General features: G+C 37.1%; 1 pseudogene; it reads left to right on the top strand.

The window, feature by feature from the left end:
* Positions 1 to 6,784: 6,784 nt before the first annotated feature.
* On the top strand, positions 6,785 to 7,812 carry LOC145974260 (uncharacterized; annotated as a pseudogene).
* Positions 7,813 to 15,011: the final 7,199 nt, after the last annotated feature.

A 15,011-nucleotide genomic window follows, 5' to 3' on the forward strand; every position in this document is an offset into this window, starting at 1 on the left:
TTATTTAAAAGGTATCATAAGAAACTTTAAATTATCTTAAAAATTTTTAATAAATAAACTTTATTAAAAAATTATTAAAAATTATGTAATTGCTTATTGCAAATTTAAAAAAAAAAAACTGTCTTTTTTAATGACTATTATGTGCTAAAAAGTATTATAGTAAGTAAAATCGAAAAATTAATATTTTACGAGGTATTTTGTATTTTTATCAAAATATTGCAACTTTGGAGCTTTATAACTCGAAAAGTGCTTCACGAAAAGACATTTATCTATAGTGTTTCGAAAAGCTCTCGAGGTAAGCTACAAGAATATGCAATAAAAAATAGGGATTGCAATTTAAAAAAATTGAAGTGACCTTCACGTAACCTTCAAATGACTCTTCAGTGTCAAACCAATGATACCATCTTATGACCCCCTCGAAACCATAAAACTTTTGTCTGAAACATTTTTCTCTAAAATGTTTTGTTTCCGAAATAATTGCGTGCGTTAATTAAAATGGCTCACCCTGTATATACATACACACACACACACACACACACACACACACACACACACACGCACACACACACACACACACATATATATATATATATATATATATTTTTACACACTTATTTTTTAAGTGTTGTATATAAAAATTTATTTTAAAATTATTTATCGCAGGAAGGGCCTGCTACGTCAGCATCCGCATGGACTTTTAAATTGTTTTTATTAGCGGCATATAATTTATCCGCCGACATAAGAGATAAATGCTCTTTATTAATGAGCATATTTAAAGCTGTTTCTTCTCTAGTTTTTAATGCGGACTTAAACACACAAATAGCATTAACGGAAACCGTTGAAAAGCTATTACGTGTTTTCGTTTTTAAATTGTTCAAAAGAGAAAATATTCTCTCAGGATCGGCATTAGAATTCGGAAGCGTTCGAATAGTATTTATAATATTCATTAAATTGGAATATTTAGGAACATTATTCGTGTGCCGATGTTGTAAAATTGCTTTCCACATATTGTCAAAATTTAATTTAGGAAAATTTTGTTTTTCTTCCACTGTAAGGTCTGATGCTAATGCAATCCATTCTTTTTTTAAAGCATCTTCATCAAAACCGCCGAGAGTTTTAGCTACGAGAGAAACATCATCAAATGATGTTTGTCTATTATAATCGAATAAACTTACAGATGGTTGAAAAACTTGTAACTTTAATAAAAGTTTATTATTTATAGGTAACCTTTTACAAATTTCTCCTGCAGCAGTCACATAAAATGTTAAACAGTTCTCTCGAACAATTTTAACTATGTTTAAATGATCTTTTAACGTTAATTCGTTCAGATATTCCTCACATTCTGATCCCAAAATAATTTCATTAATAAGTTTTCGATTTTCTTTTAATGAGAATATAATATTTGAAGAAAATGGTTTTAAATATTCTTCTTTTATAGAATTTCGACAGATTTGGAAAAGAAAATTTTTAGATTTTGGCTGCAATAAATGGATTCTCGTTTCTGACGCTTGAAAGAATGCATTAAATGCGTTAAAAAAATTTAAAACATTTTAAAAAAAGAAAATTCGTTTCAGAAAAAACGTTTGATACAAAAGTTTCTTATTTTTTTCATGTACAATTCGAATCTGTAATAAAAAGTACCATGTTCCTCTAAAAAAATTCAACTTTCGATCCGGATGGCGTATTTTCGGTCGGAATCAGAAGTTGAAAATATCACCATTTGATAGAGCATACCTGATTTACTTAAAAATTGTTTGCGATTTTTGATAAAAGCTATTTATTTTCATTTTAAAATGGATGTACGTGTGGTCTGGGACACCCTGTATATTCAAATATATATTCAAAATATTATATGTGTTTGACATTGTTTTTTTCTCGACTCATGTCGACTGTTATCGACTAATTGTTGATTGTTGACTGTTGACTGTGCTCGTCTTGCGAATACGTTTGTGACCCAGTCAAAAGATAGTTCAAAGCAATCGACAAAAGAATGGTGATATTGTGCCGACGAGAAAATAAATTAAGTTAAGAATAGATAAAATGTGTGATCAATTAAACAAAAAACGTAAGCGAAATTTTTTAGAAGCTTGGCTTAGTGATGATCGATATAAATCTTGGATACGCAAAGTACCATCCGACGATAGTCTTTATTATTGTAGTATATGCAATAATAATTATTCGTGCAATTCAACACTATCAAGACATGCGGATTCTGCGTGTCACAAAAATAATATTAAGGTAAATACGCTAACTGATAATAATAATAATGTTGATTCGCCAATGAAAAAATTGCGTACATCAAAATTTCAACAAAAATGGTTAGAAATTCAGCAATTTAAATGTTGGTTACGTGAAGTGCCACATGATGCAAGCTTATTTTTTTGTTCGATTTGTGATAAATCTATCGCTGGCGGTTTATCGCAAATCTATCACGCAGAATCTAATGTTCATATAAATAAAGAAAAAAATTATATTGAAACAAGAGTTTCGAATGAGGATTCAAATATACAAATTAATGAATCACTTTTATCTTTTGATGAGCGTAAGAAATCAGCGGAAATCAGATATGCCGCATTAATTGCTGAGAAAAATATTCCTTATCAAACGGCAAAAGAAATTCTTAATTTTTTCCAACATATAGGAAAAGATCCTAATGTGTTGAATAGTATGAGTATGGGCCGAACAAAATGTACAAATATTATTACAAACGTTGTATGCCCGGTTGAGACTAATCGTGTTGTCAATATTATTCAAAACACAAAATTTTCGATATTTATCGATGAAAAATCTGATCTCACTAATAATAAATGGATGACTTTTTTTGTCCGATACGTTGATCCGGAGACATTAGATGTTCGCTCGCAATTAGTTAAATTAATAAATATTGATGCTAAAGATTCAAGCGCAGAAAAGTTGTTCAATGCATTTAAAAGTGAAATGTGGAAATTACAGATACCATTTTTAAATATTGTTGCCCTGTCATGCGACAATGCTTCCGTCATGACAGGGAAACATTTATCGTTTAAAAAAAAATTGGAAGAAATATGCCCACATGTATTAACATTTTCATGCGCGTGCCATTCCTCCGCATTAGCAGCGCATGCTGCTTGTTCTAAAATGCCTGCATATTGCGATGAATTTCTTAAAAAAATTGCTAAATATTTAAATAGCAGTCCAAAACGTACAGCTATTTTTCGCGAATTTTGTGAATGTTTCCAAGAAACAAATCACAAAATATTAAAATTATGTGACACACGCTGGCTTTCTCATTATTTATGCATCGAACGACTTCTTGAATCTTGGGATACAATTAAATATTTTCTTACTGAAATGGTTGCGAGTGAAAAAACAAATTCTGGAAAATATTTATTATCTATGATGAACAACATAGAGATAAAAGCTTATTTTCTTTTTTTAAAATATGTTTTAAATTTTTTTAACGCATTTAATGCATTCTTTCAAGCGTCAGAAACGAGAATCCATTTATTGCAGCCAAAATCTAAAAACTTTCTTTTCCAAATCTGTCAAAATTTTATAAAAGAAGAATATTTAAAACCATTTTCTTCAAATATTATATTCTCATTAAAAGAAAATCAAAAACCTATTAATGAAATTATTTTGGGATCAGAATGTGAGGAATATCTGAACGAATTAACGTTAAAAGATCATTTAAACATAGTTAAAATTGTTCGAGAGAACTGTTTAACATTTTATGTGACTGCTGCAGGAGAAATTTGTAAAAGGTTACCTATAAATAATAAACTTTTATTAAAGTTACAAGTTTTTCAACAATCTGTAAGTTTATTCGATTATAATAGACAAACATCATTTGATGATGTTTCTCTCGTAGCTAAAACTCTCGGCGGTTTTGATGAAGATGCTTTAAAAAAAGAATGGATTGCATTAGCATCAGACCTTACAGTGGAAGAAAAACAAAATTTTTCTAAATTAAATTTTGACAATATGTGGAAAGCAATTTTACAACGTCGGCACACGAATAATGTTCCTAAATATTCCAATTTAACAAATATTATAAATACTATTCGAACGCTTCCGAATTCTAATGCCGATCCTGAGAGAATGTTTTCTCTTTTGAACAATTTAAAAACGAAAACACGTAATAGCTTTTCAACGGTTTCCGTTAATGCTATTTGTGTGTTTAAGTCCGCATTAAAAACTAGAGGAGAAACAGCTTTAAATATGTTCATTAATGAAGAGCATTTATCTCTTATGTCGGCGGATAAATTATATGCCGCTAATAAAAACAATTTAAAAGTCCATGCGGATGCTGACGTAGCAGGCCCTTCCTGCGATAAATAATTTTAAAATAAATTTTTATATACAGCACTTAAAAAATAAGTGTGTAAAGATATATATATATATATATATATATATATATGTATGTGTGTGTGTGTGTGTGTATATGTATGTAAGGAAATAATATTTGACCTTTTATCAATTAGAAAATTGATTATATTTTATTATTTTATTATAATTTTATTTTTTATTTTTATTTATTATTTATCGTTATTTTATTATTTTATTTTAATTTTATTTTTATTATTATTCATTTATTAAATATTTTACTTTTCTTTTTTAACGGAAGAGACCACCACCTTCTCTCGGTTTCCGTTGAGCAACAAGATGTACGTCATACATTAATACAAAATAATAACAAAATACAATTCTATTAAAATAAATTTAAATATTATTTTATTACAATTATTTTTTTAAAGAAATTTTTTTTTAATAAAAAAGCGTACATATTGGCCAAGAGTGGAAAAATTTAGATAAAAATTGAGATAAAAATATGTTAGATAAAAATTTAGATAAAAATATGTAAAATTTGTTTTTGTATACGTTATATTCTCTTTTTTAAACAACATATAAACTTTTATAAAAAAAAATCAATAGGAAAATATTATGTGTGATAATAAGTATCGCTGCGATACTTGCAACGATGCAACTTGCATCGCCAACTCGCCAGCTCGAGATTTCGAGGATCACATAGCTATTGTATTCAGAGAGATAGGTAAGATACAATAGACCTCTCAGGAGAGAAGGGGACAGATGCTAATCTATCCGTCTTCCTCTGTAAACCGAAGATGATCGAACGTCGAGCGTACACGGATGAGAGCTTATGCCTTAGTGTGCGAAAGTGGTGGGGATACAAATCGTGCCGCCGCTGGACGCAGCGTATGCAATCTGGTAGCCTTGCTACCCAGTCGTATAGAGTACGTAATTTCTTCATTCGCTCGGACCAATCAGCGGGGTCCCGCGGTTCGATTTCGGCCGTCCCTCGGCAACGATCGCGTAAGCTATTAGAGGGATCTAACTCTCGTCCTAGGTTCAAGAATGCAGGTGATGTTCCGATCGAGGAATGATGAGCCGTGTTATAGGCGAAGCGAAAATCTCTCAAGTGCTCATCCCACTCCCGGTGGTCGCGGTCCAGAAACGCAACAATCATCGTTTTTAAGACGCGATTCACTCGCTCCACGGGATTCGCTTGCGGCGGAATAGTAGTGAGCCTGACCCCATGCTCTTCGGCGAACGATTGCAGGGTTCGATTCGCGAACTCCGTACCGTTATCGGTAAGCAGAAATTTTGGCGTGCCCCACCGCGAGACTACTTCCTCTAAGGCCTCACAGATCTTTTTCCCGTTAGCGGCGCGTAGCGGAAACTCTACCCACTCTAAACACTCTAAACCCACTCTAAACACTCTAAACCCACTCTAAACACTCTACCCACTTCGTAAACAAGTCCTGCACGACCAGGATGTAGGTGAATCCGGACTTACTCTTGGGAAACGGTCCCATTATATCGGCAGCAATGACAGTCCATGGGCCTTCCACGACGCGGCGGCCCATGAGTCCTGTCGGGGGAGCCTGTTCCACTTTAGTGCGTTGACATGTGTCGCACTGTCTAACGTATTTCGCGACATCCCGAAACATGTTTGGCCAAAAGTACGCGACCGCGAGTCTCTGAAAGGTCTTTTCCACCCCTAAATGTCCGGATTGCGGCTCGTCATGCGCCTCCCTCAAAGCTTCCTTTCGTCGTTCTTGTGGCAGTACTAATTTCCACCGATCTAAATCCTCAACTATGTCCGACACGATCGCCCTTGGTCGACAATAATACATTTGACCGTCTACAACTCTCCAGTCCGTGTATCTTTTAGTTGCGTCGGCCAGCTCCGTGAAACGTCTACGATACCATTCGTCCGCAGTGTTCGCGAGTATATCTGTCTCTACGGCAGCTACCGCTGCGACCTCGGACTATTGGTGGCAATTTGGTGAGACTGCTCCACCAGGTCGCGTTCAATCTGCTCGATGTTTTCCATTTTTCCTGTCTTTTCCACACTTTTAAAAGACTACGTCACAGTTTTCTACGGAGCACTTGCACGTATCGATGGGCGTTCAAATCACGTACTATGATTTGATGCGCTTCAATCCTCCTTATATATATTTCGTCCTTTCTTATCTTTGTGAACGGAGGAAGCAAGGGCGCAAAGCAGCCGAACATCGGCGCTGATATGCGTTGCATTCCTTCCGAGAAAAAAATATGGAAGATGATTCTGGGGGGCGCCATTTGTTTATATTGTTTATAAATTCGCGCGACGCGTAATTCAATGCGAGAGATAAGAATACGTCGAACGGAAAAAATCTAGAATTACTTATATTGGGGTGAGGGGGGTGTGGGGGGGGGATATCGCGAGAGCTATTTTGTAAGGATATGTCGAACGGAAAAAATCTAGAATTATTTATATTGGGGGTGAAAGGGGTGGGGGATGGAGGGTACCGCGAGAGCTATTTTGTTTGCGAAACCGTGTCCCGACGCGTTAGGGTATGTAATACAATATTGCTTAAGCAACCGCTGTTTATATTGTTTATCTCAACCGGGTATGTAATATAATATTGCTTATACTTGTGATAAAACATCTAACACGCGCCGAAACAGGCGTCTCCCGTCCCGCAGCCCCCGCGCCACCGAAATCCCCTCCGTCCCGCGTGACGTCATTCCCCCGCGCCTCCGAAATCCCCCTCGCGCCTCACCCCGCCTGAGAGGACCTGAGTTAGAACCCGCATTGTATACCTACTCACCGAGGACGAGTGCGTATGCGCTTCGCGAGTTATCTCGCTTGAATGCTCCGACTCTCGGTTCCCGCCGCAATAACGCGTCGACTTTTTTTCATCTCCGACAGGTGGGTCAGAAATTGGATGTTCAAATGCGAAATCAATTTCGCGAAACATCCGATTCGCATATTAGGAAGACGATATCCACTGATCAAAACGGCCTACAAGTACATCGACATCGCTATCGCCGTGAAACGAGAAACTCACGTCGATATCGCTCTAGGAGACTGCCACAGAAAAGAGATCTCATTGACGCCGGACATGTGGAGAGATCTGCTCACTCTGCGCAACGACATACTGCCGTATTTCGAGAGCGACTTAGACAACGCCGTCGCGCGTCCTCCGACGTCCATAATCGTAGGAACCGTGACGCTTCGATTCGGCAAGATAAATAACCTCAAGACGCTGCGATTCGAGACGGCGAAGAACCGCATGGCTATGTCGCTCCACGGTGAAAGCGCTGTTCACTCTCGAGCTATGCGTGAATCGCATCGTCGTGTTGCTGACCAACGTACTCGAGGCCGTCGACAGCAAGCTGTCGCGTTTCATCGATATCGGGACGGAGACCGACCATACCGGCGATATTCCGGAAGCGATTCGTCGACACGAGAATTTCAATGCGAACGACTTGATCGACTGCGAATTACACGTTCTGCTCTTCGGACTCTACTACAACTTGTAGATTCGACGAACAAAGCCATCGTTCCGTCTCTCTCTCTCTATCTTACGCATCCGTCTCGCGTGTCCGTTCTACGCTCATAATCTATGTATACGCGTGCGACAAATGAACGATGTATTACGAATACGACCTTGTCCTCGCGCTCTCGACCTATGTACCTATGTATGTAATGTGAATCGAATAGAATAAAAATTTTACACGAAATTTATCTCTCCTCAATTTACATCGAATTTATCTTTCTCTTTCGTTAACGGCGACTTTATCCCTATCTTTCCCTCGCACGCGTCCGAAACAACGCGAGCTTACGGAAACGTCGACGGTCGCCTATCGCTAATCGCTCTTTCCTAAGCGCGTGCGACTAGGACGTCGCAAATTAACGGAAACATCCGCGGTCACCTATCGCGCGCGCCTAATGCGCCGTATCTAGGGAGAAGCCTTCATTTGCGCACAGTACAATTGGACACGTTGCAATTGCATACCGTGCTATTAGACACATAAGATTGCGCACCGTTCGATTGGACACGTTGCATTTGCCCACCGTTCAATTGGACACAGTTCTTTTGCGCACCGTTCGATTGGACACGTTACATTTGCCCACCGTTCAATTGGACACAGTTCTTTTGCGCACAGTTCTTTTGCGCACAGTTCTTTTGCGCACAATACTTTTGCCCACATTACTTTTGCCCACATTACTTTTGCCCACATTACTTTTGCCCACAGTTTTATAAACCCATGTGGAATCCCAATTTGCGTTCCAAAGTACACGCACAGCTGCACACCCGCCCTCCGCCCCCCCACCCCGTTTCAAACCCATGTGGAACCTCCCTTCGCATGGAAAAGTGTATGTGCGCAATTGAACTGTGAGCAAAAGTAATGTGCGCAAAAGTAATGTGGGTAAAAGTAATGTGGGCAAAAGTAATGTGCGCAAAAGAACTGTAGGCAAAAGAACTGTGCGCAAAAGAACTGTGCGCAAAAGAACTGTGTCCAATTGAACGGTGGGCAAATATAACGAGTCCAATCGAACGGTGCGCAAAAGAACTGTGTCCAATTGAACGGTGGGCAAATGCAACGTGTCCAATCGAACGGTGCGCAATCTTATGTGTCTAATAGCACGGTGTGCAATTGCAACGTGTCCAATTGTACTGTGCGCCAATGAGCCACTCCCGTATCTAGGGACGCTCCTGACGCGTCGTATCTAAGGACGAACGCGCGCTCCATCCCCCTCTCGCTCGCGCTATCCCCGTCCCTCTTGCTCGCTCTCCCGCTCACGCCCTCTCTCCTCACCCCGCCTTCCGCCGCGCGCGCCCACCCCCCGCGGCGTGACGTCACGACTCGCGCCGTTTACCCACCCGACGGCGAGCGGCTCCCCTCGCCCTACTTACCTCCCTCCACTCCTTCCCCTCTGCCGATACCCTGCCCCTCAGATACCTTTCTATCTCTCTCGCTCTTACGGCGCTCTCTCACATCAATGGAAAAAGTGATTCAGTAACGGCCCCTCCTCCTTACTGCCAAGTTCATAAAAAATATTCTACCTTGTATGTGTTTAATAAAAAAATTCCTTAAAAATAATTCATAGTAATTTACCCTCAAAAATTCATTTTTCTAAAAAACAAAACCTCAACAAATAATTTTCATAAAAAAATATTAAAAAATAAAATATCAAAACTAAATATGAAATCAATAATTACTATTCGCCAAATACTTAAGAGCAATTTGTAAATTTGATATAACATTTGCCATTAAATATCAATTTTATACTGTAGAAGTATTATACATAAATTCTCCCTAAGAAATTAAAACGCATTTTATATTTATTCAGAGAAAATCGATTGTTCGAAACGCATCGAGCATTAATAAAAAAATTAATTAAGACTCTCGCAATTGCACTTGACTAAAAAGGAGAGTCGAGGCCCCGACCGTTCGTTCGACGCCCCTGGCAGCCGATAACGAGATATCGTTTTGTCAGCGAAAATCCGAAAACAGCGCTCGCCCTTCTCGAAAGATCTAACAACAACAAATAACCCGTTAGATCGTTCAATTTAAACGTTGTCTCGGTAACTGTCAAGTTCATGAAAAATCGGGATCTTTCGAGAAGGGCTTGAGTATAAATTGACGCGATCGCGGAGCACTGCGCCTTTTGTCGAAAAGTCTCCGACGCGTCATTTAGCTCTCGAATATTAAAAACGTTCTTTCCGTCGCTTGCGGAATAAATCGATCTTCTCCGTTGCTTGTGGATTTAAAAATTCAGCTTGAATTTTACGATATTTATTTCGTCGTTTAAATTAAAAAGACAGTGTAATTTTAATTAGATTATAATAAAGGACAAAACTTTGTACATAGATATATATTGAGACTTATCGCTCTCTCCTTTCCTCGTCGGAGTCTTTCTCTAGCGCCGCGCTCACTTCTCGGTCTATTCTCGCGTCTTTGCTAACATCGATTTTAAAATATTTAATGAGAATTAGGATTTTTTTAATGGTAATTATGCACTTTACGGACGACCTCACCGATTTCAATGATCTTGACATATGTTGTCAAGCTCACTCTCCTGAGTAAATATCAAAAGGTTTTAAGTATCGCTCACTATTTATTAAAAAATTATTAACGAAAAAAGTTTAATGAATATAATATGATTTTGCCACAGCATGTACGTTTAAGAAGGTATATTTGATGGAATATACAGGGTGATTCAAAATAACCCTATTGTCCTTGAAATGACACATTCTTGAGTCAATTCTAAGACGATTTTTCTTTTGGAAAAATTTCGTCCGACGCTTAGTTTTTGAAATATTAAAGGAAGTAATTAACTTATGACGGGTCGGATACAAGAGGCAGGCAAGGGTGGCGCGATTCACCGTCAGACGCGGGTGCTTACGCGGGGCGCCTGCTGCGATCAGCTGATCGCTACATACACACGCATGCGAATACATACATTCTCATTCTCTCTCTCTCTCTCTCTCTCTCTCTCTCTCTCTCATTTGCGCTTACTCACTTAAAGTCATTATTACTCTTACTTAAATTATTATTTACTTTTTATTATTATACATTTCACTTTAATTATTATTTTTTTAAATTGTACTGTTCTTTTTACGAGAGAGGGGAAAATGCATTTTATGCATACTCATCGGCCGGTCCGGTGAGTTATGTGGGACTCGGTAGGTTCTTCAATCAAACACATGTTCACGTTCGACAGCGCTGTTAGTACCTTAACCTACCGTAACCAAAAACTGTTTGCTGTCGCCGGGTAATATCGTCGCGTTGTCGCGTCGTCGCGTCGTAATAACGTATGTGCGCGTGTGTTTCTTTAATCGAGTGGTTTTTAATTGCCAACAGTGATTATTCGACAGTGATTGATAGTGATTAGTGATAGAGTCATTGGTAAATTTCTCGTCTTATCGAGTGAGTGAATGAATGTGATTATGTTGAAGTTTATAAAAGAATATAGTTTATAAAAGAAAGAACTTTCCATTAATTATTTAGTGTGGATCTCTGTCCCTTAGAACGTGATATCTACGTTCAATTTGAGTAGAAGTACGATCTGTCGGAAAATTCATTTCTCAAGAAATTACAGCAATGCATCGAACAAGGTAATAATAACTATTCTTTGATGTTGTGTGAAAACAGATTTCGAGATGTCAAATAAACAGTGTTAGAGAAAATTCGCGAAAGAGAGGGGTTTTTAGTGTGTAGGGAGTACCGAGTTGGTAATTCGACTTGGTACTCGAGTCCCACATAACTCACCGGACCGTCCGGTGAGTATGCATAAAATGTATTTTCCCCTTTCTCGTAAAAAAAAAGAAAAAACAATACAATTAAAAAAAATAATAATTAAAGTGAAATGTATAATAATAAAAAGTAAATAATAATTTAAGTAAAAGTAATGATGACTTTAAGTGAGTAAGCAAATGAGAGAGAGAGAGAGAGAGAGGCAGAGAGAGAGAGAGAGAGAGAGAATGAGAATGTATGTATTCGCATGTGTGTGTATGTAGCGATTAGCTGATCGCAGCAGGCGCTCCGCGTAAGCACCCGCGTCTGATGGTGAATCGCACCACCCTTACCTGCCTCTTGTATCCGACCTGTCATAAGTTAATTACTTCCTTTAATAATTTAAAAACTAGGCGTCGGACGAAATTTTGCCAAAGGAAAAATCGTCTTAGAATTGACTTAAGAATGTGTCATTTCAAGGACAATAGGGTTATTTTGAATCACCCTTTATGTTTAACATATAGCGAAGATCATTATTAAATGTAGAGTAAACTTTGTTTTGTGTTGCAAAGTACATGCTTAGAGACAGTGGGTTCCGCCTCCCCTCCTTCGGAAGATATAACCTAACCCAAACCTATTTCTGATTTAAAACTAAAATTTGGTTTGAGATAAACCTTGCTTCACATGAAAAGTTGCAAACCCATGTGAACTTCGTTTTATCTTGCAAAGTAAATGCTTGGAGACAGTAGGTTCCGCCCCCCCCCCTACTGGGGGGCTCTACTTCCTGAAGATATAACCTAACCCAAAACCCCTATTCTGATTTAAACCAAATTTTAATTTTAAATCAGAAATAGGTTTGGATTAGGTTGTATCTTTCGAAAGTGGAGCCCTCCCGTAGGAGGGGGCGGAACCTACTGTCCCCAAGCATGTATTTTGCAAGATAAAACAAAGTTCACATGGGTTTGCAACTTTTCATGCGAAGCAAGGTTCATTTCAAACCAAATTTTAGTTTTAAATTAGAAATAGGTTTAGGTTAGATTATATCTTCCAAAAGTGGAGCCCCCCCGTAGGAGCACATCCACACACGTACATTTCACCTTGACTCTTAAAACGTACATAATGTCTAAAAATTGCACAATCGTAAAACTTTTTTCGTTAATAACTTTTTAATAAATAGTGAGCAACACTTAAAACCTTTTGATATTTATTCAGGAGAGTGAGCTTGACAACATGTCAAGATCATTGAAATCGGTGAAGTCGTCCGCAAAGTGCATAATTACCAAAATAATTTATTTATTGCACGCATCGTAAAGAATATCATTTACAGCGCATGTTAATAATTCACAATCGATTAATGATTTGCTGTTAAAGACATCATTCTTGCGTATCGTTTTTACAGCATCGCATACAGTAATAATATTGTTACGTTGTAATACAGTTTCAAATTGTTTAAATTTTTCATTTACGAGATAGGTATTCTCGCATAACCAATTGTGCATATGATCGATACAATTTTCAAAATTAAATGTAATTATGTCTGTGATTTCATGTACAAAGAATTGTCGCATAATGAGAGTTTTACAATTTTTGATTGGTGCATAATATGCATTTCGATCGTTAGATTCCCGATCGATAATGGAGGAGCAGTCGATTGTAGAAAACGGACAATGTCTGCTTGCTTCTGCATCGACAAATTCCATGTTGAAAAAGGCAACACTATTTGATTGTCTCGATTATCGCCGAGAATCAGCTCCACGTACGATACAGCTCCAACGCTTATTCCAATATCCAAATACTTATACGACGTTGGGGTTAGAGTGTATCTTCTTCCGGAAGTATACGAGTCGCACGACGAGGTTGAATGCTATAAATATATAAATAATTAGACTAATATTTAAGAAAATTCTAATAAATAACAAAGTTTTTAAAACAATCTTACGTGTCACATTTGCTTCTTACACGGTGGAGTTTCGCCATTTTGAATCGGAACGTAAAAATTCATGTTGATTTCTTCAGCAGTAAACCTTTTACACGTCTGATTGATGCAATAATGATCGTATTAGAATTAATATCAATTCAAATAGTATCGTAAATTGCGATGTAGAGGGGATTATTGCCGATGCAACATTTTAATTTCCTCTAAAATTTTGTCGTGTCAATGTACGGCTGCGATGACATCATCCCCAGAACAAAGATTTAGCTGTATATAACAAAAATTTTCAAGCGCCGATGTACAGCTGCTCCTGATGCAATAAATTGTACGTGACAAATCGACTTATGTGAAGCACGACTTTTAAAAAATTAATTTTTTAATACAAAAAACGATAGTATTTCGATTGTAATTGTTTGTAGTAACAATAATTTCGTTTGTAGTTTAATCCTTTAAAAAATATAAAAATTTAAAAAAATGACTCGTACCCGACATTCAGATATCTCAAATCCGCTTGCACAGTCCTCTTTAGAATCGTTTGTAGTTGTTTGTAGTGCCTTTCGTTTCGTTTGTAGTCGAACCGTTTAAAAATTATAAACATTTAAACAAATGGCCAAGAGTGAACTTTTTTGTTTATTGAGATATCTCAAATCCGTTTGCGCAGTCCTTTTTAGAATCGTTTGTAGTTGTTTGTATTTTTTATAAACTTAAATTTAAACGGGCCATCTCAGAGCCAAACGCGGATGGTAGTGCGTAAGTTCAACGAGAATTCAGTTTTCGTTGAAACTTATTTGTGTGCACAGAGCACAAATTTTCTTGGTACGATACCAAACAAATTTAAATAATTCTCAATTCGAGAAATAATTTAATTATTGTCCCTCTCTTTCCCTCTGTAGTGTTGTAGGCGAGAAACTGAACTTACGCACTACTATTCGCGTTTGGCTCTGATGGCCCGTTTAAATTTAAGTTTATATTTCAATATACAGAGCCTAATTTCTTATAGTTATTTGTATTTTTTGTTTTTGTTTTTTAAATTTTTTATAATTTTTTTTCTTTTTATTTTGTTGCTAGTTTTTTTTACATTTTTCTTTGCTATATAAAAATTTAAAAGAAAGAAATTGTGACGAAAACTACATATTTTTAGTTTTTTATGTAAAATAATAAGTGTATCCTTTTTTTTCTAATAATTCGCGGTCTGTTATTAGACACGGTTTTTTGTAGCGAGACCATCATGTTTCTGCTACTTGCCAGTTATTTTTCGAACGTATGCTATGTAATGTCCTATTGTCCCTCCTATATATATTACAGCTGCGACAAGTTTGTATTGTTTCTCGCAAAAATATATTTCATTGGATAGTTCGGCTAATGTATATTGCCTCGATGAACCTGGATATCCAAGTCTGAATGCTAGCTGTTCGTTTTCGAGGCATTCTATGGCTATAAACATGTGCTTTCCGCCGTTGTAATTGAATGTTATTTTCTTATTGTTACAACGATTGCATATTAGATTTTTTATCTTAGCACATTGGTTTACTGTTTCTTGTATACCTTTTATACCATTTTGGTC

This window comes from Camponotus vicinus, unplaced genomic scaffold (genome assembly GCF_025532165.1).
Source record: "Camponotus vicinus isolate PSW18456_S1 unplaced genomic scaffold, iyCamVici1.0 SCAF_7, whole genome shotgun sequence".
Taxonomy (NCBI): Eukaryota; Metazoa; Arthropoda; class Insecta; order Hymenoptera; family Formicidae; genus Camponotus; species Camponotus vicinus.